The sequence below is a fragment of the Schistocerca cancellata genome, chromosome 11 (genome assembly GCF_023864275.1).
Source record: "Schistocerca cancellata isolate TAMUIC-IGC-003103 chromosome 11, iqSchCanc2.1, whole genome shotgun sequence".
NCBI classification, from domain to species: Eukaryota; Metazoa; Arthropoda; class Insecta; order Orthoptera; family Acrididae; genus Schistocerca; species Schistocerca cancellata.
Genome location: NC_064636.1, coordinates 25,990,498 through 26,007,431, shown reverse-complemented (window position 1 = coordinate 26,007,431; position 16,934 = coordinate 25,990,498). Strand labels below are relative to the sequence as shown.

The following is a 16,934-nucleotide window of genomic DNA, read 5'->3' as shown; positions in this document are numbered from 1 at the left end:
AGCACTCATTACTTCATGAGTATAAAGAGCTAGTTGTGTGGTGTCAATAAATCGTTTTCTCTGAGGTAATTCATAATGTTCGAAGTCAGTATATGTTCCAAAACCGTACTGCAAATCGACGTTAGTGATATGGGCCTGTAATTTAGCGGATTGCTCCTACTTCCCTTTTTGGGTATTGGAGTGACTTGAGCAATTTACCAGTCTTCAGGTACGGATATTACTGTGAGCGAGTGGTTGTATGTAACTGATAAATATGGAGCTATTTTATCAGCTTACTCTGAGAGGAACCTGACTGGTATACATTCTGACCCGGAGGCCTTGCCATTATTAAGTGATTTAAGCTGCTTCGTTACTGCGAGGATAGCTACTTCTACGTTTCTCATCTTGGCAGTTGTTCTTGATTGGAATTCAGGAGTATTTACTTCGTCTTCTTTGGTGAAGGAGTTTCGGAAAACCGGTGTTTAATAACTCTGCTTTAGTGGCACTGTCATCAGTGACTTCACCGTTGTTATCGCGCAGTGAAGGTACTGATTGGGTCTTGCCACTGGTGTGCTTTATGTATGACCAGAATCTCTTTGGGTTTCCTGCCAGATTTCGAGACAGAGCTTCGTTGTGGAAATTATTAAAAGCATCTCGCATCGAAGTACGCGCTATATTTCGAACTTGTGCAAAATTTTGCCAGTCTTGGGGATTTTGCTTTCTTTTAAGTTTGGCATACTTTTTTCACTGCTTCTGCAACAGCTATCTGACCCGTTTTGTGTAACGTGGGTGTCAGTACGATCACTTATTAATTTATGTGTTATATATCGCTCAACTGCTGTCTATACCATCTCTCTGAAATCATTCCACAACTTTTCTACGCTTACATGATCAGATCGGAAGGAGTGCAGCCTGTCTCTCAAAACGGTGTTGGGAGCATTTTTATCAGTTTTTTTAAATAGATGTACTTTGCGTTTCTTTTTCATGGTTGTGGGTGTTACGGTATTCAGCTTAGCAGCAACCGCCTTGTGGCCGCTAATCTCTGTATTCGTCACGATACCCCCTGTTTGTCCAGGATTATTTGTTGCTAAGAGGTCAAGTATGCTTTCGCAACCATTTACGCTTCGAGTGGGCTCATGAACTAATTGTTCAAAATAATTTTCAGAGAAAGCATTCAATACAATTTCGGATGACGTTTTACGACTGCCGCCGGCTTTAAACGTACAATTTCTCTAGCATATCGAGGGTAGATTAAAGTCACCACCGGCACAGTTAAAGGCGACCTCAAATATTCTGTGATCCTACAGGGATCCGATCCCACGGTCTTCCGTCTTAGAGGCAAGAGTTTTACCACTGCAGCAGCACGCCGGTCGAACTTACATCGGAAATTCTGCTTGTAAAATTATGGAGAACATTATGAGCTATAATTTATACAGATTTCTGGCTGGAATATCTGTCTCACGAAATAAAAAAAAATTGACAAATTCTTGAACAACGACAAATAAGAAATTTTGGATTAGATGGTTGAATGACGAAATAAATAATGAACTACGATTAATATGGAATTTTGGCTTAGATGGAAGACTCACAAAACTAGTAATGGAGAAGATTGTGAACAAAAATTAAATTAAAACTTTTATCCATTTTGCATTTGGAACACAGCGACTGTGTTGTTAAAGTTTTCAGGAATTACTGCAACCAATCGCCGTTTTCTCTTCAATTTTTATTTATTCATGACCTGTTTCCAATCGCCTGGCGATTCATCATCAGGTGATACAATTTAGTTTGCAATATTGTAGAGGTCGTGCATTTTTTTTATCCTGGTTGCAAGCATTGTTCTGGAAGTATGTGGGAGTCGCCATCGGTGGAAAAGTGCCTGTTTCACCTGATATTTAACGATACTGGAAAGCATACATTATGCTTTCCAGAGCAGTGCTTGCAACAGGAATAAAACCAATGCACAAGCCCTACTAAATCGTATCATTTGATGATGAATCGCCAGGCGATATGAAACCGGTCATGTACGAATTAAAATTGAAGATACAACGGCGATTGGTTGCAGTAATTCCTGAAACCTTTAAAAATTAAATTAAAATTTTGGCTTCAAAACGTACGTAACGAAGTAAAAAATGGAGATCATATTGAACAGTAATTAATAATGATTATAAAAATCGGTTTATAGATAATTTTGGCTTTGATGGACGACTTACGAAACAAATAATGTTGACAATTGTTAATGATAGTGAATAGACAATTTTGTCTTCAATAGCCGACGAACAAAATAAACAAATTAATAATAAAGAAATTAATTAACAATGATGACAGAAAGAATTTACTCTTATATGACCGAGTAACGAATTAAACAGACTATATACTGCAAAAATCTTAAACAAATTTTAGTAGAGAATTTTATCCTAAATGGCAACATAAATAGTGAAGAAGATTATGAACAACAGCTAACAGAGAATTTTGAAATGGCCTACTAACTGAGGAAATAAAATAAGTAATTGAGATAATCACGAACAAAAATTAACAGAGAATTTTTAATCAGACGTATGGCTAACGAGACAAATAAAATAAATAAAGGAGAAGACCACAAACAACGATTAATGAAAAATTTCGGCTTCCATGGCAGATAATGAAATAAAGTTGGACAAGATTATGAAGGATAATTAACAGGGAATTTTTTCTTACAGTCACTAACGAAATTTTCTTCTTCTTCTGAACATCATAGTCTGTGCAAAATGCCTGTTCTGAATTCACGTTCAGACTTGTTCCCATCTTTTCCTACGTCCTGCAGGATCTCTCCTTTCTTGTCGCTTGTGAAGCCTTGTCTGTTTTGGCTGTCTCTCCCCATTCATTGCTTGTTCTTTCCATTTTATTCTGTTATCATTGATGTTTTCCCCGGCATGATAAACGTTAAGTTCTCTTCTTATTTCTTCGTTGGGTAATCTGTCTAATCTGCAGCATTTTAATGTCTCTTAAAAGTTTCATTTTTGCTGTTTGGATCTCACTCACTTCCTTCAGTATAGTCGCCCAAGTCTCTGTCCCATTTATTAAAATTGGTGTTGCACCTAATGTACAAATTTTGATTCTAGTATCCTTTCTTGTTGTTCAACGTTTTCTCTATAGTGTAGTGAACATATATGTTCATGCTGTTGAATCTTAGTTTGTGTATCTCGATCTTTATTGCAACTTATGTCTGCTCCAAGATAACGGAAATGAGAGATGGCGGATTTGTGCTGCGTGCTTTCTCTTGATAATTATCTTTTGAAACGACTATTATTCCCTGAGATGCTATTACTCTAGTTTTAGGTAGTGAAATTTGTAATATTCTTTGACAACTTGTTCAAGTCTATATACAGACCTATGAAGATCATCTTCTCTTTTTTGTGTGATTGTAAGGTAATCCGCAAACAGTAAAACATTTATTCCTGTGTCATGATTTACGAATAATCTCCAACAAAATATATGTACAGGGTAATTAAAAAATTATGCCCCATAGGGCGTATAAGTTGGACCAGAACACCACTGATAAATTTTCAAAGGTGGCAGCATGCATCAAAACGAGAGAAAAACATGTCCAGTAAAGAGGGTATCTAAAGTGCATTGTGTTGAGAACTATCATCACTTGTTCAGTAGATGAGATGTGTTTCTCAGTAGCAAACACAAAGAAGTGCTCTTTTCTCATTAGGAATGAATTTAAGAGCCCAAATGTATTGGACTTTTTTTGTTGTTTTGGTCCATACTTCCACCACTTCAGGGTTTCTCGCTAGAGTTCCGGTTCATCCTATTTGTCCTATCAGATATGACTATGGAATCACCCTATATGATAAAGAAGAAAATGAAGAATAAGTAGCAAAGAATTTTGGCTCAGATGGTCAGCTTGAAACGTCCCCATAAAACAATTTATACAAGACTGTGCTTAAACTGACACACAATAATTTTTAGCGCAACGCAATCTGACTTTCAATAATCCCTACAAAACAATGGCCCTGACTAACTTTAACCTATACCTTTCACAAATCACTTACCTCACAAAAATCTTCGTTACTCGAACTACTGCAATACAGCGAGCGCCACTATTGCCAGCTAAATAAAAGATTCAAACTACGGAAGGCACTAACTACTGATAGGGATAGTTAGCAAATGAAAGATATTAATAGAGAACAAACAATGTATTTACCTTAATAGTCATAGTATATATAGCAGTTCATGACAAATTACAAAACTCCGCCATCTCTCTCCCCACATCCACCACTGCTGGCGGCTCACCTCCAACTGCGCAACGCTACGCGCTGTTCACATCCAGCTGCCCAACACTACAATGGCAGACAACAATGCAAACTAGCCACAGGCTGCACACAGCACAGCCAGTGATTTTCATACAGAGAGCTACGTAACGTTGCCAATAAGAAAATATAAACAGCCTACTTACAAGCTAACGAAATGAATATAAAAAGTAATGGACGGAACTGAGAATAGTAACTAATACAGAATATTTGGTTTCAATAGCTGCGTAACGAAATAAATAAAATAAATAATAATGGAGATCTCGAAAAATGATTGACGAGGAATTTTGGTTTAGATGGCCGGATAACGAAGTAAATAATGGGAAAGATCTTTCGATGCGAGCTCTGATTTTCTTCATTTTATCGTGGTGATGGTTTCTCCCTTTGTAGATCGACGTCAACAAGATATTTTCGCATTCGGTGGAGGTAGTTAGTGATCGGAATTTCGCGAGAAGATTCCGCCGCAACCAGAAACGCTTTTGTTTTAGTGATATCGACCCCAATTCTTTATCATTTCAGTGAAACTCCCCCCTCTGCTTCACCCTTCTTTGAACTTTCTCTATATACACCGTTAATTCCATCTGGTAAGGACCCCACACCTCGCAGCAGTACTCGAAAAGAGGACGGAAAAGTGTACTATAGGCAGCCTCCTTAGTAGATCTGTTGCATCTTCTAAGTATTCTGCCAATAAATCGCAGTCTTTGGGTCGCCTTCCCCCTACAACATTTTCTGTGTGCTGTCTGCAATTCAAGTTGTTGGTAACTGTAATTCGGAGGTATTTCGTCGAATATACGGCCTTTAAATTTGACTGATTCATCGTGTAACCGAAATTTGACGGATTCCATTTAGCACTAATATGTATGACCTCATACTTTTCATTATTTAGGGTCAACTGCCAATTTTCGCACCATTCAGGTATCTTTTCTAAATCGTTTTGCAGTTTGTTTTGATCTTCTGATGACTTTACTAGACGCTAAACGACAGCATCATCTGTAAGAAACCTAAGATGGCTCCTCAGATTGTCTCCTAATTAGTTTGTACAGATATGTAACAGCAGAGGGCCAAAAACACTACGTTGGGGAACGCCAGAAATCACTTCTGTTTTACTCGATGACTTTCCGTCAACTCCTACGAACTGTGACCTCTCTGACAGGAAATTACAAATCCAGTCACATAACTGCGACGATATTCCATAAGCACGCAATTTCACTACGAGCCGCTAATGTGGTACAATGTCAAAAGGTGTCTGGAGCTAGTTTTGCTGAAACGTCCCCTTAGAACAATTTTACACGACTGTGCTTATCCTGACACACAATATTATTTAGCGCAACGCAATCTGACTTTCAAAAATCCCTACAAAAGAATGGCCCTGACTAACATTAAACTATACCTTTCAGAAATCACTTACCTCACCAAAATCTTCGTTACTCGAACTACTGCAATACAGCGAGCGCCACTACTGCCAGCTAAATAAAAGATTCAAACTACTGAAGGCACTAACTACTGATAGGGATAGTTAGCAAATGAAAGATATTAATAGAGAACAAACAATGTATTTACCTTAATATTCATAATTGACATCCAGTATTACAAATTATCAAAACTCCGCCATCTCTCTCCCCACATCCACCACTGCTGGCGGCTCACCTCCAACTGCCCAACGCTACGCGCTGTTCACATCCAGCTATAGCAGTTCATGACAACAATGGCAGACAACAATGCAAACTAGCCACAGGCTGCACACAGCACAGCCAGTGATTTTCATACAGAGCGCTACGTGGCATTACCAATATAAAAATCTAAACAGCCTACTTACATTGCTTCACAAGAACGATGTTTCCTAAATCCATGTTCAGTGTGTGTCAATCGATTGTTCTCTTCGAGGTGACTCATAATGTTCAAAAAATGCTTCAAATGGCTCTGAGCACTATGGGACGCAACATCTGAGGTCATCAGTCCCCCTTAGAACTACTTAAACCTAACTAACCTAAGGACATCACACATGTCCATGCCCGAGGCAGGATTCGAACCTGCGACCGTAGCGGTCGCGCGCTTCCAGATTGTAGCGTCTAGAACCGCACGGCCGCATCGGCCCGGCTCATAAAGTTCGAACACAATATATGTTCCAGAATCCTGCTGCATATCGACGATAATGATATGGATCTGTAATTTAGTGGATTACTCCTACTAGCTTTCCCGAATATTGATGTGACCTGTGCAACTTTCCAGTCTTTTGGTACAGATCTTTCGTCGAGCAAGCGGTTGTTTACTGTTGTTAAGTATGGAGCTGTTGCATCAGTGTGCTCTGAAAGGAACCTAATTAGTATACAGTATGGACCGGAAGAGGTGTTTTTATTAATCGATTTAAGTTGCTTCACTACTCTGAGGATATCTACTTTCTGAGTTACTCATGTTGGTATCTGTTGTTGACTGAATTCTGGAATATTTGATTTAGATTAGATTAGATTAAATTTACTTTCATTCCAATTGATCCGTAGTGAGGAGGTCCCCCAGGCTGTACAACATGACAGAAAAACAACAATAGATGACCAATATCTACAACTAAAACAAATAAGCTAATGCCCGAGGTCCCAAGTGGAATGATCGTCATTTTTTAATGAACACTATATAAAAGAGTCATTTTACAAATACTAATGCACTGAATTTAAAATAAAAAAGTTTATTTATTTATTTATAAGGCAATAAGCGTGTAATACAACTATTATAATACTTATTTACAGTGAACACATTACTGCACTGAAATGGTGCAGAAGTTATATTGTACTTATATACACACACAAATGAGTTGGTTTTACTGAGAAAGTCATCAATCAAGTAGGAGTTGGCCACCAATAAATCCTTTAGGCTTCTCTTAAACTGAATTTCATTGGTTGTTAAGCTTTTTATGGCTGCTGGCAAGTTATTGAAAATGTGTGTTCCTGAATAATGCACACCTTTTTGAACAAGACTAAGTGACTTTAAATACTTGTGAAGATTAATCTTATTTCTAGTATTGATTCCATGAATTGAGCTGTTGGTTTGAAAAAGTGATATATTTTTAACCACAAATTTCAATAAGGAATAAATATATTGGGAAGCAGTAGTTAGTATCCCTAACTCTCCAAATAGGCTTCTGCAGAATGTTCTTGAGTTCACACCACATGTAACACTTACTGCACGTTTTTGTGCCCGGAAAACTTTATCTTGGCTTGATGAATTACCCCAAAAAATAATCCCTTATGACATTATGGAATGAAAGTAAGCATAGTATGGCAGCTTTTTCATTTTTATGTCCCCTACGTCTGACACAATTCGCACTGCAAATAGAGATTTGTTTAGACGCTTCAGCAGTTCTGTGGTGTGCTCCTCCCAGTTGAATTTATTATCAAACTGTAATCCAAAGAATTTAACACCGTCCGCTTCTTCTACCTTCTTGTCATCGTATGTTAGGCATATACTCGTGCGACACCCCTTACAAGTTCTGAACTGCATGTAGTGTGTTTTTTTTTTCAAAGTTTAGTGACAAAGAACCGGCCAGAAACCAGTGATTCATGTCCACGAATATTTTACTAGCTGATCTTTCTAAGACTACACTTGATTTTTGTGTATTCTTTGGTGGTGGAATTTCGGAAGGCTGTGTTTTTTAACTCTGCTTTGGCAGCACAATGATGAATAAAGAATTTAGGCGACCACCACAGAATGAGGCTAGCCATAAGGGGAAGATTAGCGGATATGAGAATGTATCAATGCGAGATGCTTATAACAGTTTCCACAACTAAACGTTGTCTCGAAACCTGGGGGAAAATCCAAAGAGATTCTGGTCGTATGTGAAGTATGTTAGCGGCAAGAAACAATCAATGCCTTCTCTGCGCGACAACAATGGAGATATTATCGAAGACAGTGCTGCCAAAGCAGAGTTACTAAACACATCCTTCCGAAATGCCTTCACAAAAGAAGTAAATATTCTTGAATTCGAATCCGGAACAGCTGCCAACATGAGTAACGTAGAAGTAAATATCCTCGGAGTAGTGAAGCAACTCAACTCGCTTAATAACAGCAAGTCTTCTGGTCCTGATTGTATTCGAATTAGGTTCCTTTCGGAGTACGCTCATGCATTAGCTCCATACTTAACAATCATATACAATCGTTCGCTCGACGAAAGATCCGTACCCAAAGACTGGAAAAGTTGCACAGGTCACACCAATATTCAAGAAAGGTAGTAGGAGTAATCCACTAAATTATAGCCCCATATGGTTAACGTCGATATGCAGCAGGATTTTAGAACATATATTGTGTTCGAACGTAATGAATTACCTCGAAGGAAACGGTCTATTGACACACAGTCAACATGGATTTAGAAAACATCGTTCTTGTGAAACACAACTAGCTCTTTATTCACATGAAGTGCTGAGTGTTACTGACAAGGGATTTCAGATCGATTCCGTATTCCTGGATTTCCGGAAGGCATTTGACACTGTACCACACAAGCGGCTCGTAGTGAAATTGCGTGCTTATGGAATATCGTCTCAGTTATGTGACTGGATCTGTGATTTCCTGTCAGAGAGGTCACAGTTCGTTGTAATTGATGGAAAGTCGTCGAGTAAAACAGAAGTGATTTCAGGCGTTCCCCAAGGTAGTGTTATAGGGCCTTTGCTGTTCCTTATCTATATTAAAGATTTCGGAGACAATCTGAGCAGCCGTCTTCGGTTGTTTGCAGAGGACGCTGTCGTTTATGGACTAATAAAATCATCAGAAGATCAAAAACTGCAAAACGATTTAGAAGAGATATCTGAATGGTGCGAAAAGTGGCAGTTGAATCTAAATAACGAAAATTGTGAGGTCATTCACATGAGTGCTAAAAAGATCGCGTTAAAATTCGGTTACACGATAAATCCGTCGAATCAAAAAGCCATAAATTCAACTATATACCTAGGAATTACAATTACGAACAATTTAAATTGGAAGGAACACATAGAAAATGTTGTGGAGAAGGCTAACCAAAGACTGCGTTTTATTGGCATGGCACTTAGAAAATGTAACAGACCTACTAAGGAGACTGCCTACACTACGCTTGTCCGTCCTCTTTTAGAATACTGCTGCGCGGTGTGGGATCCTTACCAGATAGGACTGACGGAGTACATCGAAAAAGTTCAAAGAAAAGCAGCACTTTTTGTATTATCGCGAAATATGGGAGAGAGTGTCACAGAAATGATACAGAATTTGGGATGGAAGTAATTAAAAGAAAGGCGTTTTTCGTTGCGACGGAATCTTCTCACGAAATTCCAATCACCAACTTTCTCCTCCGAATGCGAAAATATTTTGTTGACACCGACCTACATAGGGCGGAACGATCACCAAGACAAAGTAAGGGAAATGAGAGTCGTACAGAAAGATATAGGTGTTCATTGTTCACGCGCGCTATATTGTTGTTGTGGTCTTCAGTCCTGAGACTGGTTTGATGCAGCTCTCCATGCTACTCTATCCTATGCAAGCTTCTTCATCTCCCAGTACCTACTGCAACCTACATCCTTCTGAATCTGCTTAGTGTATTCATCTCTTGGTCTCCCTCTACGATTTTTACCCTCCATGCCGGCCGCGGTGGTCTAGCGGTTCTGGCGCTGCAGTCCGGAACCGCGGGACTGCTGCGGTCGCAGGTTCGAATCCTGCCTCGGGCATGGGTGTGTGTGGTGTCCTTAGGTTAGTTAGTTAGTTAGTAGTTAGTAGTTCTAAGTTCTAAGTTCTAGGGGACTTATGTCTTAAGATGTTGAGTCCCATAGTGCTCAGAGCCATTTGAACGATTTTTTTACCCTCCACGCTGCCCTCCAGTACTAAATTGGTGATCCCTTGATGCCTCAGAACATGTCCTACCAAACGATCCCTTCTTCTAGTCAAGTTGTGCCACAAACTTCTCTTCTCCCCAATTCTATTCAATACCTCCTCATTAGTTATGTGATCTACCCATCTAATCTTCGACATTCTTCTGTAGCACCACATTTCGAAAGCTTCTATTCTCTTCTTGTCTAAACTATTTATCGTCCATGTTTCACTTGGAAATACCTGGCTACACTCCATATAAATACTTTCAGAAACGACTTCCTGACACTTCACACTATACTCTATGTTAACAAATTTCTGTTCTTTAGAAACACTTTCCTTGCCATTGCCAGTCTACATTTTATATCCTCTCTACTTCGACCATCATCAGTTATTTTGCTCTCCAAATAGCAAAACTCTTTCACTACTTTAAGTGTCTCATTTCCTAATCTAATTCCCTCAGCATCACCCGACTTAATTCGACTACATTCCATTAACCTCGTCTTGCTTTTGTTGATGTTCATCTTACACCCTCCTTTCAAGACACTGTCCATTCCGTTCAACTGCTCTTCCAAGTCCTTTGCAGCCTATGACAGAATTGCAATGTCATCCGCGAACCTCAAAGTTTTTATTTCTTCTCCATGTATTTCAGTGCCTATTCCGAACTTTTCTTTTGTTTCCTTTGGTGCTTGCTCAATATACGCGCTATACGAGATTGTAATAACAAGAGAACTGTGAAGGTGGTTCGATGAACCCTCTGCCAGGCACTTAAATGTGATTTGCAGAGTATCCATGTAGATGTAGATATTTATTAAGTACTTACTTGAGTTGAGCTTCTGGATGTAGCGTCGGCCGTGAGGAGATGTGAAGCGTAGAGGCGTACAGTTCCGCGCGGTTCGGCAGAAAACACCGCCACAAACACAACACAACACAACACGACACCGGACTGTGTACCCACAGCTGGACAGAACACTCGCGTGGGAACTTCGCCTCACCGATAGCTGGGAAATGAAGGCGAGGCAGTGGTTGCCCGGAACACGGTATATGCCAGACTGGCGATCTCTGGACGCCTTCCCCTCCTACCGACACAAAAAGACGGCCAGACACACCTACACGAACACACAAACACCGCCTCGCGTGCGTGTGAGTGTGTGTGTGTGCGGGAGGCTGAGGCGGTACTGACGTAGCGCCGTGCCAGAGAGTATTAATAGCGGTCGCACATGTGGCGAGAAAAGGGTCAACGAGGCCGCAGATAAGCGCCGCAGATACGATAAAGCGGCCAGCAGCAGAAATCACAAAGGAGTGGGCTGTCTGCGTGTGTGTGTGTGTGTGTGTGTGTGTGATGCAGGCAGCTCCTGTTGTCGCGAGTTACGCAGCAGCCGTGTGACGTAATGTGACATCAGTAAGGCCGGTATTACACTATCAAATTTCTTTGTCAAAGATTTACCAAAGATGTGATCCAATATTCCGTCCAATATACTTGACAAAGATCTTTGACGTAGCGCTAGAGGGGGTATTACACTGTCATCAAATTTTTCGTCAAAGTTCAAGATGGCTGACAACAACTTGTTATTTAACCGCAGCAGTTCTACGTACTCCAATTGCATTGTGTGCACATGCGGAAAAGAAGTGGGAGGAAAAAAATGGAACCATACATACGAGGTTGACAGTCTTAAAAGTCCTGGGATTACAACTTGATAATAAATTCAGTTGGGAGGAGTACACCACAGAACTGCAGAAAGGCCTTAACAAATCTGTATTTGCAATTCGAGTGTTAGCAGACATAGGAAACATAAAAATGAAAAAGCTTCCATACTTTCATTCTATAATGTCATATGGGATAATATTTTGGGGTAAATCTTGAAGTCAAACAAGTTTTCAAGGTCCAAAAGCGTGTAATACGTATTATTTATGGAGTAAATTCACGGACCTCCTGCAGAAACCTCTTCAAAGAACTGGGTATACTAACTACTGCCTCTCAGTATATTTACTTCTTAATGAAATTTGTCGTAAATAATATATCTCTTTTTCCAACAAACAACTCAGTTCATACATACAATACCAGGAACAAAAATGATCTACACAAGGACTTAAAAGCACTTACTTTAGTTCAATTAGGGGTCCACTACTAAGGAACACTCATCTTCAATAATTTGCCAGCAAACATAAAAAATTTAGTTAGAAATAAAGATCAGTTTAAAAGGAGCCTGAAAGACTAACTACTGGCCAACTCCTCCTACTCCATTGGCGAAATTTTTAATGGAAACAAATGATGTATTGTATTCATTCATACTATTAGTATTGTTATTTCAGCTTAAGAAAAATTGACATGTTCCACATCCACGAGGCTCTCCTCAGCACGGATCTATGGAACGATAAAGTAATCTAATCTGGGTGAAGCCGTGGGTTTTACGACGACACGATAAAAGCATTCAAGAAAACTTGTTACGTGAGCTTACAGTGGAAGACGTCAAGTCGTACATCAATTACTTAAGAATGGATGAGCATACATTTCTGTATGTGCTCAATGAAGTGTATCCTCATATCACAAAGCACAATATTCACTTAAGAACTGCTACATCTTCAGAAGACAGGCTCACTATAACACTCCGATTCCTTGCTACAGGAGAGGGTTATGTTATGTTAGGTTAGGTTAGATCAGGTTAGGTCTCCAATCTTCTTAATCTATTTTTGTATTCAGGGTGCCTCACGTTGTAAAGCGCCTCATCAGCTTCAGACATCTCTATTAATTTTGTAGTTGTCGGCACACACCAATTGTATTTACCGCCAATGTTTATAAAAACACTACAGACGACAGTACGCTGCAGCGATGCTAGCGCTCCATGTGGTAACATGTCACATTGCAGTGAACAGAAGACAAGCGGTTTCTTTGATCAAATATACAGCGAGGCCCTAGATTTGATCAAATATTGGACGACATTTGACAAAGTCCCTATTACACTATCAAATATCTTTGACAAAGATTTTGGACAAAGATATTGGACAAAGAAATTTGATAGTGTAATACCGGCCTAACGTTGTGGTTGCTGTGGTCCCGAGTACCTAAACACTGGAAGTACCGGACTTCGCTGTGCCCCTAGTGGTACCATGTGCGCCATTTTTGACTAGAGATGGGTAGTTCGCGAACGAACGGGTGCAAAGGAACGGTTCACCAAGATGAACGTAAGGACCGAGGAACGAATTCCGAGGAACGATCGGTTCATAGTCCACTTCGGTCGCGGCGGTCTACCCATAGTTCCCGGGAACGAGGAACGATCGGTTCGTAGTTCACTAGTTCCCTTGGGCAGTTCTCGTTGCAGCCTCGGTCGCGTGCCCGTCTCAGTCTCGGTCTCCCTCGGTCGCCCTCGGTCGTTCTTCTCAGTTCCACTGCCGACTGCTCCTAGTTAGTTCAGTATCCAGTTTTCACTTAAAACTTCCGGGCTGATAGGCAGTGGTCGAAGTATAAAACTCTCCCCTGACGTTTCGTCTCCGACTGCGGGAGACGTCCTCGGAGGTAAAGCGGCGAACTGCGAAGTGTCCAGTTATTCGTTTCGTTCACTGCGCTCGCCTATTTTACGTGTGTTCCAAACTGTTCTTGCACTTGGGTCTGGCTATTCAGCGTCCACGACCGGTATCAAAAAGTATTTTATAGTTAGGAAAATTACATAAAAATCACGTTGTATGTAATAGGTACGTCTTTTCAGGTAACAAAAGGGTATATCAGCTCACTTCATTATATCGATGAACAGCAGAAGACATACTTATAAAAAGGCACGTTTTTGTTGTTATTCATACATTTTTTGGTTTGAAACTTCCTGGCAGATTAAAACTGTATGCCCGACCGAGACTCGAACTCGGGACCTTTTCCTTTCGCGGGCAAGTGCTCTATCATCTAACCTACCGAAGTACGACTCACGCCCGGTCCTCACAGCTTTATTTCTGCCAGTATCTCGTCTCCTACCTTCCAAATTTTTTGGTTTCATCGACTTGATTTAGCGACTAACTTTCAATTATTTGCTTAATTTTTAGTTTAACAAAATTCATATAAAACGATTTTCGTGTATCTTTCATATACAAAACATCACACTTAGGAAGGCTCTAATTATTTTTCAGTTTGGTTTTTTCCAATTTGCATTACCTGCTAGTTTGGTTTCCTTAAAAAAATGGGTTGTGGGTCATTTTGGCTCAGTAGGAAAAGCATTGCCTCTCCATTTGAAAAGACATAGATTGCCATAAAATCGTATTTACTTATTATCTCAAAAACATTTGTTCAGAAAGAGCTTTCAAACCAAAAACTTTATTACTGTGAACTTTATTGTTATTATTATTATTATTATTATTGCTGCATTAACTTTCATAATGCAACATATAACCTAATTTTTACTAAGCGTCTGACGCAAGTATGAGACAACCACATTTTATTTTATGCTTCCATAAAGTCTCTACTTCGCTTACGAACTCAGAGAGAAGGTGAAGTATATATAGGGTGTAAACGATTATTGTTTACAACGTAGCATAGCTATGTAGTGAAGTCGAAACGAAGAATTTTATACAAGACACTTGCGGTCTATTAAGTTGGGAAACAGCCAACAAAAGGTTTTTCTGTTTCTTGTATCTGCTCGTAACGGGCAACACATCGTCCGTAACTGGCGAGCAGTCTGTACTCGGGGCCGGTTTTCCGTGCGCCACCCTATATTATTCCCCTGCGATCAGCCACACAAGGCTACGGTTGGCTAAACGAGAGGTTCTGCAGAATCACAGAAATTACTTCTAAAAGTGTGTAAGAATTCTGTAATGACTAAAAACTCTATACTCCAGGGGGGAGGCAAGTGCCCCCTCTTGGTGCCCTCCATCCTTCAGTCGCCTACACTGTTAGTTTTCAGTTTTTCATAAGAACCATATACCAAGCACAAATGAACGGTGAACGAGATAAAATGAACGGTTCCCAAAAAAGAACGATCAGCAGTGAACTAGTTCTCAAGGATGAAGGAGTTTGTCCATCTCTATTTTTGACCCACAGTAGAAAACCACCGTTTTATCCGCATTTGGATGGTGTTTTGAGCGTCTTCATGCTGACTATTAGATAACATTAGATTAGTACTCGTTCTATGCATCATGAATACGACACTTCGTATTGATGTGGAACGTGTCAGGTTAATAAAAGGTCTCTATACAAGATATTACATTACACAAAATATTACATGACACTTAACATTTTTTTTTCAGAAGTAAACTTTGTATATTTTAAATTTTACAGAAATCTTCTTTACAACAAGCAAGTAAAAACAATGCTGCCGTATCACCCGGCATGATGGTATGGGGTGCCATCGGTTACACGTCTCGGTCACCTCTTGTTCGCATTGACGGCACTTTGAACACTGGACGCTACATTTCAGATGTGTTACGACCCGTGGCTCTACCCTTCATTCGATCCCTGCGAAACCCTACCTTTTAGCAAGATCTACATCTACATCTACATCTTCATGAGCAATTCACATTTAAGTGCTTGGCAGAGGGTTCATCGAACCACAATCATACTATCTCCCTACCATTCCACTTCCGAACAGCGCGCGGGGAAAAACGAACACCTAAACCTTTCTGTTCGAGCTCTGATTTCTCTTATTTTATTTTGATGATCATTCCTACCTATGTAGGTTGGGCTCAACAAAATATTTTCGCATTCGGAAGAGAAAGTTGGTGACTGAAATTTCGTAAATAGGTCTCGCCGCGACGAAAAACGTCTTTGCTTTAATGACTTCCGTCCCAACTCGCGTATCATACCTGCCACACTCTCTCCCCTATTACGTGATAATACAAAACGAGCTGCCCTTTTTTGCACCCTTTCGATGTCCTCCGTCAATCCCACCTGGTAAGGATCCCACACCGCGCAGCAATATTCTAACAGAGGACGAACGAGTGTAGTGTAAGCTGTCTCTTCAGTGGATTTGTTGCATCTTCTAAGTGTCCTGCCAACGAAACGCAACCTTTGGCTCGCCTTCCCCACAATATTATCTATGTGGTTTTTCCAACTGAAGTTGTTCGTAATTTTAACACTCAGGTACTTAGTCGAATTGACAGCCTCGAGAATTGTACTGTTTATCGAGTAATCGAATTCCAACGGATTTCTTTTGGAACTCGTGTGGATCACCTCACACTTTTCGTTATTTAGCGTCAACTGCCACCTGGCACACCGTACAGCAATCTTTTCTAAATCGCTTTGCAACTGATACTGGTCTTCGGATGACCTTACTAGACGGTAAATTACGGCATCACCTGCGAACAACCTAAGAGAACTGCTCAGATTGTCACACAGGTCATTTATATAGACCAGGAACAGCAGAGGTCCCAGGACGCTTCCCTGGGGAACACCTGATATTAATTCAGTTTTACTCGACGATTTGCCGTCTATTACTACGAACTGCGACCTTCCTGACAGGAAATCACGAATCCAGTCGCACAACTGAGACGATACCCCGTAGGCCCGCAGCTTGATTAGAAGTCGCTTGTGAGGAACGGTGTCAAAAGCTTTCCGGAAATCTAGAAATACGGAATCAACTTGAGATCCCCTGTCGATAGCGGCCATAACTTCGTGCGAATAAAGAGCTAGCTGCGTTGCACAAGAACGATGTTTTCTGAAACCATGATGATTACGTATCAATAGATCGTTCCCTTCGAGGTGATTCATAATGTTTGAATACCACTGGTGAGGTGATATTATTGGAACACAACTGGTGATGTTGGATTATAGATACCCAATAATTTCCATGGCCCTGATACTTCAATGGTGAAGGAGAAATGAAACGTTTCTACATACATTGCGAAAGTATCTTTTATTGACATCTCTGAACA

The 16,934-nt window shown here is 40.2% G+C and overlaps 1 protein-coding gene across 3 annotated transcripts in view; it reads right to left on the bottom strand.

Moving 5' to 3' along the window:
• LOC126108960 (neprilysin-2-like) overlaps window positions 1-11,222 on the bottom strand; it is a 600,695-nt gene extending 589,473 nt beyond the window's left edge. The window contains exon 1 of one of the 3 annotated variants that reach the window (XM_049914349.1): window positions 10,909-11,222. The gene's annotated coding sequence lies outside the window, so the exon portion shown is untranslated. The remainder of the gene's footprint in view (window positions 1-10,908) is intronic. The other 2 variants (XM_049914352.1, XM_049914350.1) reach the window with 2 other exon arrangements.
• Window positions 11,223-16,934: the final 5,712 nt, after the last annotated feature.